General features: G+C 38.6%; 1 long non-coding RNA gene and 3 other non-coding genes across 5 annotated transcripts; all 4 read right to left on the bottom strand.

Annotated features, from left to right (window-relative positions):
* Positions 1-174: 174 nt before the first annotated feature.
* LOC110205354 (uncharacterized) lies at positions 175-10,018 on the bottom strand. 2 transcript variants are annotated; one of them, XR_002323559.2, is made up of 6 exons: positions 9,914-10,018; positions 7,040-7,137; positions 6,095-6,192; positions 4,949-5,063; positions 1,764-1,847; positions 175-479 (listed from the first exon to the last, which is right to left on the bottom strand). It is a non-coding gene; the product is annotated as an uncharacterized LOC110205354 (long non-coding RNA). The 2 variants fall into 2 exon arrangements; XR_002323560.2 differs by having other exon boundaries at positions 7,040-7,093; positions 9,914-9,971.
* LOC144456063 (small nucleolar RNA SNORA43) lies at positions 4,782-4,916 on the bottom strand. Its single transcript, XR_013484969.1, has one exon. It is a non-coding gene; the product is annotated as a small nucleolar RNA SNORA43 (small nucleolar RNA).
* On the bottom strand, positions 5,750-5,898 carry LOC144456062 (small nucleolar RNA SNORA43). The gene has a single exon (XR_013484968.1). It is a non-coding gene; the product is annotated as a small nucleolar RNA SNORA43 (small nucleolar RNA).
* LOC144456064 (small nucleolar RNA SNORA17) lies at positions 6,267-6,399 on the bottom strand. The gene has a single exon (XR_013484970.1). It is a non-coding gene; the product is annotated as a small nucleolar RNA SNORA17 (small nucleolar RNA).
* Positions 10,019-12,455: the final 2,437 nt, after the last annotated feature.

Raw genomic sequence — 12,455 nt, forward strand, 5'->3', positions numbered from 1 at the left:
GACTTGACTATATTCTTCCTGAACCCTAGGATAGTCACTGAATTTTCACCAATTGGTGCAGGTTGTTTCAACCTGCCCTAGTCTTGGAGACTCATTTACCATTTGGGGTCTCAGTGGTTCCTTGGGCTGTTTTGGTTTGCACATCAAGTAATCAGAAGAGAATGGCCTCAAAACTTGAAAATTTCAGAAAGTTTATTAGGCCCCCAGCAGAGGAGAGAGCCAAAGTGGGTGGCCAGCTCCCACACATCAGTTGGAGCTTTACATTATAGACATTTTAAGTAGGAAAAAGGAAATCAGAAAACTGAGTTGGCACTCAGGCCCATCTAAATATGGTGTGCTAAACATAAGGCAAATATAATTCTGTCGACATTTCACAATTTATTGGGAAATCCCTTATCGTACTTGTAGAGCAAAGCCTTCCTCTTTCAGTTCTTCCGCATTTCTTCTCATTAAGACCAGCCTTCCAAAAGTTTCTTTCACTGAAAGAACAAAATCATAATTAAGGTAACCACAGAAGTCTCTTCATCCAAGAACTGTCCTGTGTCTTATAAACAGGTAAATGCGCAGCACTTTGAAAAATTTGGATCAGATTTCCATCGGGAATCTGATCTTATGTGATCCTGAAGCATTTGAGCACATAAGCAGTCAACTTGCAGTTTGCTTAAAAATAGCAGCACTATATTCACTTGTACCAGAGGGGATGTAATTTTGCAAATACCAGCTTGTCTCATCAGTAATAAAAATGTGCTCAGGAGACAGAGCCTGTTCAGCAATTAAATGTTTAAAAATTCAGTTAAAACCACCACCATCCCAGACAAATAACCCCAACACCCCACGGGCTGTTCGCCGGATGTGGTAAGCTTCCTGATGCCATGGTGAAGTCTTCAAACCTGCAAGTGATTCACGAGAAAGCACACAAGGCTCATCACCTGCATTCGCTTGATGTTCTTTGGCCTCCACACTAAGCCAGTGATAGGGGCCTCCCCTGAGAGCCTGAACAAATAGCATCCATATAAAAACACCATTCTAGTTGTTCTAAGTGAGGCGTGTGCAGTGTACAGCAAATGAAGCAACATTTGTGAAGTGCCTGCTCTGTGCCAGGCACCGTGCTAAACACTGAGCAGCGCTCAATAGCTTTATTTTACTCAGGACTAGTGAACTGTTTCAACAGCTGTACTTTCTGAGCCTTGACATCATATTGTGGATAAGCCAACACTGTACAATTGCATCAAAACAGCCCTATTTGCATCCATTTCTATGAGGATGCAAATACTTATGTTCTCCTTTAATGTGAACAGAATTCTTATTGTTTATTTTCCCCTCCCCTTAGCTTTTTCCTGGCATCTTGGATACCATTCCCTAAATAAAGAGTTACAGCTAAAGTCATCTATGAAATAGCCAAATTGGGGCAGGTCACTACTCTAACCTATCTGATTACTATCTAGGGTCTGGACTACAATAAGAAGATACTTTTGGGTAAAGAAGGTGGCCAAAAAAAAAAAATCATGTCACTTAGTACCGAGTCTATGCAGGAGGAGCTAAAAATAGATGTAAGTCTGTTGACAATGTGGAGTCCTATTTAGAAACTGATCCCAGATCACCTAGGGCACACCTCTTCTCTTTGTATTGAACACACAGTAGTCTCTTCACTGTAGTGTTTCACTTTAGGAGTATTCTGCACTCATTTACTCTCTTTACCTACACAGAATAGGCCCACTGACTATTTAAAGTGTTTAAAATAAAAGACTGGGAACTTTACTCACCTTTTAAGTTACCCAGTGGCACGTACTGCTCACATTCTAAGTTTCCACAGTCCTTGCTACCTCCAAAGTCTGGAATTCAGTAGTCTAAGTGAGTAAAAAGAGATAAGACATCTGAGTTACTTTATTACAGTTATGAAAATCATACAGTCAAATTTAGTTTTAGTTTGACCTTTTTTCTTAGTATATTTGAATGTTTGCTTATTGACAGTTTAAAAAGGATTTACTAGCTGATAATAGCAATACTACAGGGAACACGTGACTTTGTGTACTAGCTGTACTCGGTCTACTTTGGTCTGTATTTGTTAGCAATCATCACACAGGACTGTTGTGAGCTAATATATGTACAATGCTTATATTTGTAAAGTGGTATAAAAGTAAGCTATTATTGGGATGAGCCAAGAGACTGAAGTTCTCTTAACAGAATAATGCAATTTCTAGGGAACTGAGTTTAGGTGCAGGTGAGAAAATGCTCAGGCAACAAATACCTAAAGACTCCTATTTTACTGGGTGTAGTTCTTGAAAGATTATATATAACAGCTTCAGGAGACATACAAACTCAATTACACATCTTGTAGAATACCTACACTTTGTGAATTATTCATGGAACAGTTGTCACGTCAGGCAGTCAACCTCTTATCAAATGATATATGTAAGTTTAGAAGGAAAAAAGATAAATCTAACATCTTCCAACAATTTAAAAGAAGTTTTTAAAAAAATTTTTAATTAATTATCTCCCAACAATTTTAACTAGAAAACTAGTGTGCTGTAAAATGAAACATACACTACGGGGAAAATTTTAACTTTTCTTATAGGGAAAATAGGGTAACCTTCCCAGTCTACCTCAGGAGCTATTTTGAAGAGCAAATGAAAAAGACATACACGGAAAAGCTCTGCAAACTAGCATTCAAATGTAAAATAGTAGACCACAAGGGCTCTTTTGATTACATAAATATCTGCACAAGGTCATAAAACCCTCCTTCCAACCCCCAATGTCAGTGTGCTGGCTTCTTAGTAAGGACCACAATTTTACTAGTATTCTCTTAGGAAGCTATTACCAGGCAATGCCTCTGGCCAATTAAATGGCTCGTTTTCCAGCCAACCAGTCAGCTACCTACTCGGCTAATGATACCTCTGGTCACAACAATGCCCACTTAATGAGAAAATTTTCCCTATCACTCATCAAAATTCACAGAAGCCTCTTTTGGTAACCTCAAAGCTGAGGTATCCCATAGCAATTACAGGATGTTCCAAAATCTTAAGTGTAATTTAAAGATATCAAAGCTTAAAGCTTTGGAGACACCCTGTAGCGCCACAAAAGATTGGTGTATTCCTCCCTTAAACAGAACAAAGGGCTTGGTCTTTGGTCCAAGATAAGTGAGAGCTGGTGACAGCAAAAACAGTACCTGATAAATCCCTTCTATACAATCAAAAAAAAAAGCCACCTTACATATTAATCTTGTACCTTTTAGTTTATGGAAGGATAAAATTTATCCTTTTGCTAACATGTATTACTATAGCTAATCTTTACTGAGTATTTAGCCAAATATGAATAGAGAAATGTAGGCCTTTTATTTCAGAATTTGTCCAAGTTCAGAAAATCACATTTATGACAAATTAACACTCCAATTTAACTACTACTTCCCCACCAAAACAAAAAGCTCAGATGCAGGAGCTAGGGTAATACTGAGACATAAACTCTGATTTGGGCATGGGGAATGTGTATACCAAAAGCATTTTATATTAAATGCAGTCAAATCTGGCATTTTCTACCTATCCTACAGGATGATAATGTTTTACTGGAAGCCAAAAATAGCTGATTTCCCCCCAACTTGATAATTACTCAGAATTTTACAAAGCAGGCAGTGCTTGGAAAAGACAAACTGTGAAGGCTAAATAGCCAGAAATAATTTCTAGGTTATCCTACTGTCTAACATTAGGGAAGAACTTCTGGTCTCTCAGAACAAAAACATTCAGGCAGGGTAGCTGTTAGGTGTGTTTTGACAAGTTTATGCTTCCTAAGTGTATTTGCAAATACAATATCCTGACGCATAAAGGGAAGACTAACTCAAACCAAAAAATCATTTAGCTATGCACTATGGGAAAAATTTAATTGTATTATTTGAACCTAGTCCTGCATGGCTGAAAAAAACTGACCTGTTGCTTAGATACCAGATTTGTTTAATGCTTAATTCAGGACCTAGATTATGCTGACAAGGAGCCTAGTTAGATCTGAATGCAAGGAAAGGGAGGAGTTTTTTCCCATTATACATCTCAAGCAAGCCACATACATAACATATCTGGAAACTGTCTCCTTGCTGGCCACTTGGGTCTGGTTTCATTGAATCCTATATAAAGCATTATTTACATACACATGGAGGTAGTCGACTACTTTTTTTTTTCTTTTTGGCTCTACTCTCTGCTGAACTTAAAACTTATCTCTAAATTATTTCAGTTTAGGAATATTTTGTTCTCAGCTTATAGCACTTAGAAAAACTCCGAGTTTTGTGAGCCACCCTAAATGATTAGATTATACTCTACTGGCTTCTTATTTTCCTGGCTACAGAAACCTTGTTTGATATAAAAAGCACCATACCTGATTGACAATCATTTCTGAGAAGCAAAAGTTCAGCGCATCACCCTAGTGGTTTAGGGTGTTGGAATCCCGACCATTTGAGCCTAAAAATGTGGGTTAAACACAGGCTACTCAATCCCTAAAGACCTAAGCCCTACATTCACAAGCTGCCTTTATTATCCAAATCCCCACACTGGCAAACTGTACTCCTGAATCAGATTCCTAGATAAATTTTATTGATCGATTTAGTTTCTGAAACAAAACTTTTGTAGGAAATTTCATCACATAAATGAGTTAATCTTTGGCCAGGAAAATTTCAGGTAACCAGATTAATTTTTATCTAATGGGATCTAATTATAGTGACAAGCAAGTGTAAAAAGACAGTGGTTCTCCATTGCCACTAACACCCCTTTGTTTAACTGGTAAAACCAATATGCAACACTGTATACTGTAAGGCTATCAAATCATTCTAAGTGCTCACAAATTTAAGAACACCGAGCGTAGACATAGCCTTTCTCTCTTTGCCACCTAATTACAAACATGACACAGCAGTCATATCTGTAATGCCTCTAGGGGGCAGAACCCACATGCTTGGCCTTCACATTGTACTCACCTATGTCTCAGGCCATTAGTACATCAAGATCTGAAGCACTGATCCCATGGAAGGCAGGCTAACAAACAGCAAGGAATCCAACCTAAACAAAAGCCATATGGGCTTCACTTTTGCACTGTCAACAAAAACAAGTCAGATGTGTACATTAATCACCTACACTCCATGAAAAGAAAAAATGAAAATTTTCAGAAGACCCTTTCACATCATCATGATAATAACTTTCATAGAAGAATGTTTTGACCCCCATCCCAACTTTCTACAGCTGTATTCCTCCTCATCAAGAAAACTGCACCTGAAAGTCCTCCTTATTGTCAAACCAGATCCCTACTCCGGAGGTGACAATTCAATCTAACATATCTGTGATCAGATGACCTGAGTTCTCTCTTCCTATCTCTCTAGTTACTGAGTTAATCTAGTGGGGGATACAAAGTTACACAAGAGTTTAAGACAGAAGCTATATCCCAAGGCAATGCCCAAATGATTTAAATAGGTAAGTGTAGGAAGCTACTGTACCTGTCTTTGTATCTCAGCATATAACCAGTGCCCTGCGTGGCAGATACTTATTTAACAAGGGTTCAAGAGAGAGGGACCACTTTGAGTAGCAATGTCAAACTTCATACAGATTATACTTTCCTTGATGCTGGCTTGCCTACTAATCCAAAATCAACACTTCATTCTTACCAGATGAATTGGATTTGCCCATTTTTTTTTGGGGGGGGGGGAGTAATGTAGCCAAGGCCCACAAAATCAGGGATCCATAAGTATATTTCTAAAAAGCACTCACAATTGGGAAACACAGAAAAATGTCAGGCAATCAACCATTCTTAGTGCTCACAGATTTCTGAACACTGAGCGTAGAAAAAGCCACTTCCTCTTTGCTACCTAAGGACACAGGTACAGCCCAGCACTGCTGCAGCAGCAGCTGTATCTGTAATGATATTGGCAGCATTTTTCATTATTAGCAATAACCCAAGATTTGTTATTTGGGAAAACACTAACATTTGCATAATCTCAGTACTTTTCCAACACCGATATTATCAATTATAATAGCATTGCTATAATTTATGTATCCTTTGAATCTTGAATTTGAGAGATATATTAACACAAATCTTTATCCAGATGGAATTCCCATGCATTTCCACTCACCATTTAGGCACATCTGCTCAGTCTGGCTTGTTTCTTTCATTTCCTCTTGCCAAAAAAGCCATGAAAACAGTTTGTTAAAATGTTAGCACAATGAAAACCTGAAAGAATCAAAAAGCCAAGTTGCATGAGAGTTTGAGTTATCAATAAAACACAAGAAAATGCCTAAATATTTATTGTCAGGCTATTAATCATTCTGAGTGCTCACTGGGTCAGAGCACTGAGCGTAGACATAGTCTCTTTCTTTTTGCCACCTAATGACACAAATGAAGCACAGCAGCCTCAATTGTAACGCCTCTAGGGGCAATTTGTGGTTATGATTAAACCAGGAATTTTCTCTTCTCTCTATATGGGTGCAGTTCTGATAACTGTCCTACAACATGTCTTAACTCAGCTCATAAATGGGACTTAGGCCAGCTTGGGAAAAGAAGTAAATTCCGAGGTAAAAGTCTTTGAAGCTTCAGAACCATTTGGAATGAGTCTTGTGAGGGGGCTAGTGGATGTAAACAAGTTGTATGTTCTTTTCCTAGTGGTAACCAGAATGAATGACTATAATAAATATTCATTTGTTGATTTGTAAACTCACTCAACCCACCAATCTGGTCTCCACCACCATCAATTTTGCACATTTGAAGTATATAGGTAAAAGTAATCAAACCAAAAGATGATTTCTTTACCAAGTCTATGGGAACCTCTCTAAGGGATACCAAGTACATATAGATTAAAAAAATTCTTGCAGTTTCAGAAGTTTGAGGGGGAGTGGAAAGGGGAAGAGAACAACTCAGATTATTAATCAATCTGACTGTTATAAACTCTAATACTGATCTAATGAATAAAATATCAAAGATACTATTACAAGGGTCTAACAACTGGTGGAAATAAAATATAGAAATAAAATTTTTGGAACCCATTAATGACTGAGATGATTGATTGAATTCCCAAACTTACCTGCCTCACCTCCCTGAGGGCACATTTCCTGGATGAAAGGCTTTCCCCATTTTGCTGGAGAAAGAAGGAAAATCAAGTAAATCCTTAAGCTGGTCTCACTAAGAGAAATGAGAAAGAGCTGTGCATCAATATGGTATAAAAAAGAATCCCGCACTGTCTCCAAGTTCTCACTCACTAATACATACTAAAAGCATCATAAATACATTTACATCTTATGTCCATTTCAGCTAAACCTGCAACAGAATCAGTCAAGGTATTTTAGGGCTACAGATTTTGTAGACTCAGATTTAGAGCTAGAATGGACCTTAGAAATCACATTTTCCAACCCCATCATTTCACAAATTAGCAAACTGAAGCATAGATTAAAAAAAAAAGATGATTTCCCCAATGTCATATTGTCAAAAAGCTGCAGAGTTGAAATTTGAAAATCCTTACACTGAAGCTACTATTTCACATTAGTAGAGAAATTTTAAAACTAGAATTTCTGATATTTAATAGCAACTCTTCATTCCACATTAAAATTAATCAACAATTATTAACTACCTTCCAGACACATTGTAGATACAAATTAATAAATGAACTAATTTCTAACTGAAAAGAGCCTACATTCTTAGGGACTCTCTTCTTTTTACTCCTTACTACCCTTAGAAGATCTCATTAGGTCTTCTGGATTCATCATTTGATTCAGCTGTCTTACTCTTCAAGGTCCCTTGTGGACCGTACTGTCCATAGAGTTTTCTTGGCAAAGGCACTGGAATGGTATGCTATTTTTCTTCTCCACTGGATTAAGGCAGAGGTTAAATGACTTGCCCAGGGCCACACAGTTAAGTGTCTGAGGCTGGATTTGAACTCTGGATTCCAGGCCTCCTGGCTCTATCCACTGTGCCACCTAGTTGCCTATCCAGTGATCATCTCTAGGCAAATTATTTCCAGATGCATAGCTCCAGCTCTAGACTCCTTAACAAGAGTCAGTTACACATGCACTCTACAGAATAAGATAATCTATAAACCACTACCCTCTGATAGAATGAATTTAATCAAAGTCTCAACAGGTCTCAAACAGAACTCATTATTTCCCCTGCCAAAGCCTCCCCTTCCTGTACTGTTGCTATAGCCTAATAGATCTCTTTGCCTCTAGTCTCCCAAGACCAATCCCTCCATCACTCAGTGATCTTTCTAAATTAGATTCAGCCACGCTGACCTCTTCCCCCATAAACTCTAATGGCTTCCTACAGCCACTAGCATACTTTGGGGGGGGGGCAATTTTGAAGTCTTAATTTCCATACTTTTCCCACCTGCTGTTGTCCAGGCAGTGTTCTGCCCCCTCATCCCCCTCTCTTGGTTTCCCATCAGCTCAAGTCCCACATTCTCTGAAAATATCTTGTTCCTACCAAAGAATTCATGGCATGAAGGGTTATGGAGGTAAATTAGAGGCAGCTAATTGATAGTCTTGGACCTTAAGTCAGGAAGACCAGGATTCAAATCCTACTTCAGACACTTATTAGCTGTAAGACCATGGATAAACAAATCGTTTAATCTGTCTGGTCTCAGTTTCCTCATTTGTAAAATGGAGATAATAATCCCGTAGTTGTGAGAATCAAAGAGAACTCTTTGTAAAGCACTTTGCAAACCTCAAAGCATCATATACATGTTAGCTACCATTACTACTTTTTCTGTCAAATCTTGTCTAAGGTAGCATAAATTGCTGGTTTTTGAAAAGGAAGATTCTAATTTCATCATGAGATCTGGTTAAAGAATAACTGTGGGGCGGCAGCTAGGTGGTGCAGTGGATAGAGCACCGACCCTGAAGTCAGGAAGACCTGAGTTCAAATCTGGCCTCAGACCAAACACCTGACACTTACTAGCTGTGTGACCCTGGGCAAGTCACTTAACCCCAACTGCCTAAAAGCCAAAAAAAGTAAAAAAAAAAAATAACTGTGACCATAGGGTTGTCAGTTTTGCTAAGCATCAGTCTTTTCATGTTAGCTAAAATGAGATACATGTGTTTTGCAAACCTTAAAGTACTGTATAAATGCTAACCATTATTACTGCATAGGGATAAAGGTCTCTACCTACAAGGATGGGAGAACATGTAGTAATAGTTATAATTACTGTATTCGGTTATTATTGTAAGCAAGTTGCTGCCATCTAGAGCTAGAGATATTAAAATCTAGCAACTTCCTCCAGAGGGTCGAGTGTGAAAAACGAAATAAGACTGTAAGAAATTAGAGCAGGATGACGAAATTATAGAAATATGAAAAGGAAAACGCAACACTTAAGGATTTAACATGACTTTCGAGTTCTTAGCTGTTTGTCTCAGACCCTTTTGTCCCATTCTAAAAATATTTTTAGAAAGCATTAACATTCAGATGGTTATCAAGAGTAAATTATATTTCAAGTTTCCAAAATATGGCAACAGCAAGTTCATACACCCCAAGTTAAGAAATCCTGCTATGAGTACTCCGGACAAATTTAGGAACAGACCACGGGACCAAGTCTGCAAGAAAAGCGAATGCAGGGTTCCATAAGCTGGTACTTAATCAGTTTCGCTTTTACATTCTTTCTATCATTTAAGTAAAGACGTCCCGATGGGGTGGGGGAGCGGCGCGACAGAAGGAGTTGTGGACAAAATCCCGGGCTGACCCTGGCGCCGGACTCCCGACAGCCCAGGGAGGACATGTGAGGCCGGACACGTGGCGGAGGCCGAAAAACAGGCAAAACACTTCCAAGCGATCTAGGGCGTCACGTGTCAGGGCAAACTGGAGGAACCGATTCAGAGATAGTAGACTGCAAGAGGGTCCGGGCCCAGGGAGTCGGTGGGGGTAAGCAGGGTTGCCCCGCAGCCCAGGGAAGGCTAGGGCCCATTTACCTTACCTAAGACGCCGTATCAACCGCTTCAGCCGCTCAGAGAGGGCGTAACCTCACCACCACCGTCTTTTATAGACCCTACGGCGGCCTGCATAGGACATGCCAGCAAACGCACGCGCATTCCCTTCGGGATGGATTTGCTCAGGTCTCTGCCGCTCCTCCCCTCACCACCCTGTTCCCCTAGAGCGCCTGCGCAGCCGTAATATCGCTTACTCTAGTTTTCCGTGGATCCCACCTCACATTACCCTTCTGTGTCTGAAGGAAGTTCTAGCAATCATGCATTAGGGAATGTACCCTCCTTGGGGACAAATCAGGGCCTAGACGCCCTGGACTTTTAAATAAGCAAAATCTTTATGGACACTTAGGGTTGCCTAGTGTTTTTGTGGACTTAAGAACTGGAGGTTCCATTTTTGTTTGGTCATTTCAGTCATGTCCAACTGTGACCCCATTTGGGGTTTTGGCAAAGATATTGGAATGGTTTGCCATTTCCTTCTCCAGCTCATTTTACAGATGAGCAACTGAGGCAAATTGGGTTAAGTGACTTGCCCAAGATCACAGCTAGTAAGTTTCTGAAGCCAGATTTGAACTCAGAAAGATGGTCTTCCTCACTCTAGGCCCAGCACTATATTCACTGCGACACCTAGTTGCCCACATTCTCACTATCTCGTTACTTATCTTATGTATTAATGTCATTTGCCATTTTTGTTCTTTCATTTCCAATGCAAGAGTCATCTTCCTTGGCAGGAAAAAAAAAAAGGAATTGGGCAGCTCTGCCTTCTCTCCAATTCATTATCATTCCATCCCTCTCAAACATAGGACATATCCTTTCTTTGTTTCTCCTTTTCCTCTAATATAGTTAAAAATCAAAACAAGCCCACCCTTTTGTTGTCTTTAGCTTTCCTTACCAGTTTCAGCTTTCTGAGCTTTAGCATTCTTGACACTGCTTAAAATTTTTTAATGGATGTCTTTTTTATACTACCTTCATTTCCTAATGTATTCATTCTCTCTTCTAGAGAGCTATCAGTTATATTAAAGAATAAAAAATCAGAAAAAAAATTCAGCAAAAGTAACAAATACAACAACCAAGTCTGACATTACACGCAGCACTCCACACTCTAGTTTTCTACCTCTGCAAAAGGAAAGCATTCTGTCTTTTCTCTTTTTGAAGATCAAGATTGACGTATTTTCACAGTACTGTTTCAGATGTTTTGTTCTTTCCATTTACATTGTTGTAGTCATATTCAGTTTTCCTTCCACTTTGCATTATTTCATACATGTTTTTCTTCCTATGCTTTTCTGTATTCATATCTGTTGTTTCTTATGGTGTGGTAATATTCCATTATATTAATTTACCAAGACTTGTTTGACTATTCCCCAGTAGATCAGCACCTCATTTCTTTTTCTTTGCCACTACAAGTGCCATTATAAATATTTTGACATATAGAAGACCCTCCTGCCATTGCCCTTGCAGTATAGTTTATGCCTGGCAGGTATGTTGGACAAAGGGCACAGATAATTCTAAACTGTTCCCAGAATGATTGGACCAATTCACAGTCCTCCTAGGAAGTATGCCTAGCTTTGTACAACCCTACCAATATTAACTATCCCCATCTTTTGTCTTTATCAATTTTACAGTTCTGAGGTGAATATCAGAACTGTTTCATTATACATTTCTTAGTGATTTGTAGCACTCTTTCATGTGGTTGCTATTACCTTTAAATTCTTTGTTCATATCCTTTGACCACTAGTCCATTTGAAAATGGGTCTTGATATATTTGCATTAGTTCCCTAGGAATTGGATATCAGGCTCTTACCAGAAATATTTGATGCAAAGATTTTTTCCCAATCACTTCTTGTCTTACATCAGTTGCGTTAAGTTTTGTTGATACAAAAGGTTTTCAATTCCATATAATTGAAATAATCTGTTTTCTCTTTTGTGATCACCTTTAACAGTTGTTTAAGAATTCTAGTCAGGGCTGTGAAAGGTATCTAGTTTGGTCCTAATTGTTTTTTACAATGACGATTAATCAAGCCACATACCTATTTTTGACATTACATTAGATGTTGAACTAAACCAAATTTCTGTCAAACTGCTTTCTGGTTTTTCCATTCATTCTTATCCCAGTAGTTCAGTTTTCTACATTTTTTTTTTAGCAGGACCATGCCATGCTTATGTTCATCTTATGATCTGTCATTGCTTTCATCTTCTGTACATTTTTTAAAAAAATCTTGTTAGCTTTTGAGGTCCCAGTACATTTACTGGTCTTTTCAGATATCTCCCATTTCTACTCCTCATTATAATGAGGAGGATATAAAATTATAATTTCCCCTCCTCCTTTTGTCTTCTGAATTTCATTTTTGAGTGTCACCTATCCTCTTACGGTTGACTTTTCCTAAAGAATTTGAGCCCACGGGAGTGGTTACTTCCTCTCAGAGTTTCAACTACAGGAACCAGTTCCTCCCTATTAGTGAGAATACAATCCAATATAAATTTCCCTTTTTTGAAGAATGAAATTATCATTAAGGCAAATCAAGCAATTAACTGCTG

The sequence above is a fragment of the Phascolarctos cinereus genome, unplaced genomic scaffold (genome assembly GCF_003287225.1).
Source record: "Phascolarctos cinereus isolate Bilbo 61053 unplaced genomic scaffold, phaCin_HiC Scaffold_2;HRSCAF=192, whole genome shotgun sequence".
In the NCBI taxonomy this organism is placed as follows: Eukaryota; Metazoa; Chordata; class Mammalia; order Diprotodontia; family Phascolarctidae; genus Phascolarctos; species Phascolarctos cinereus.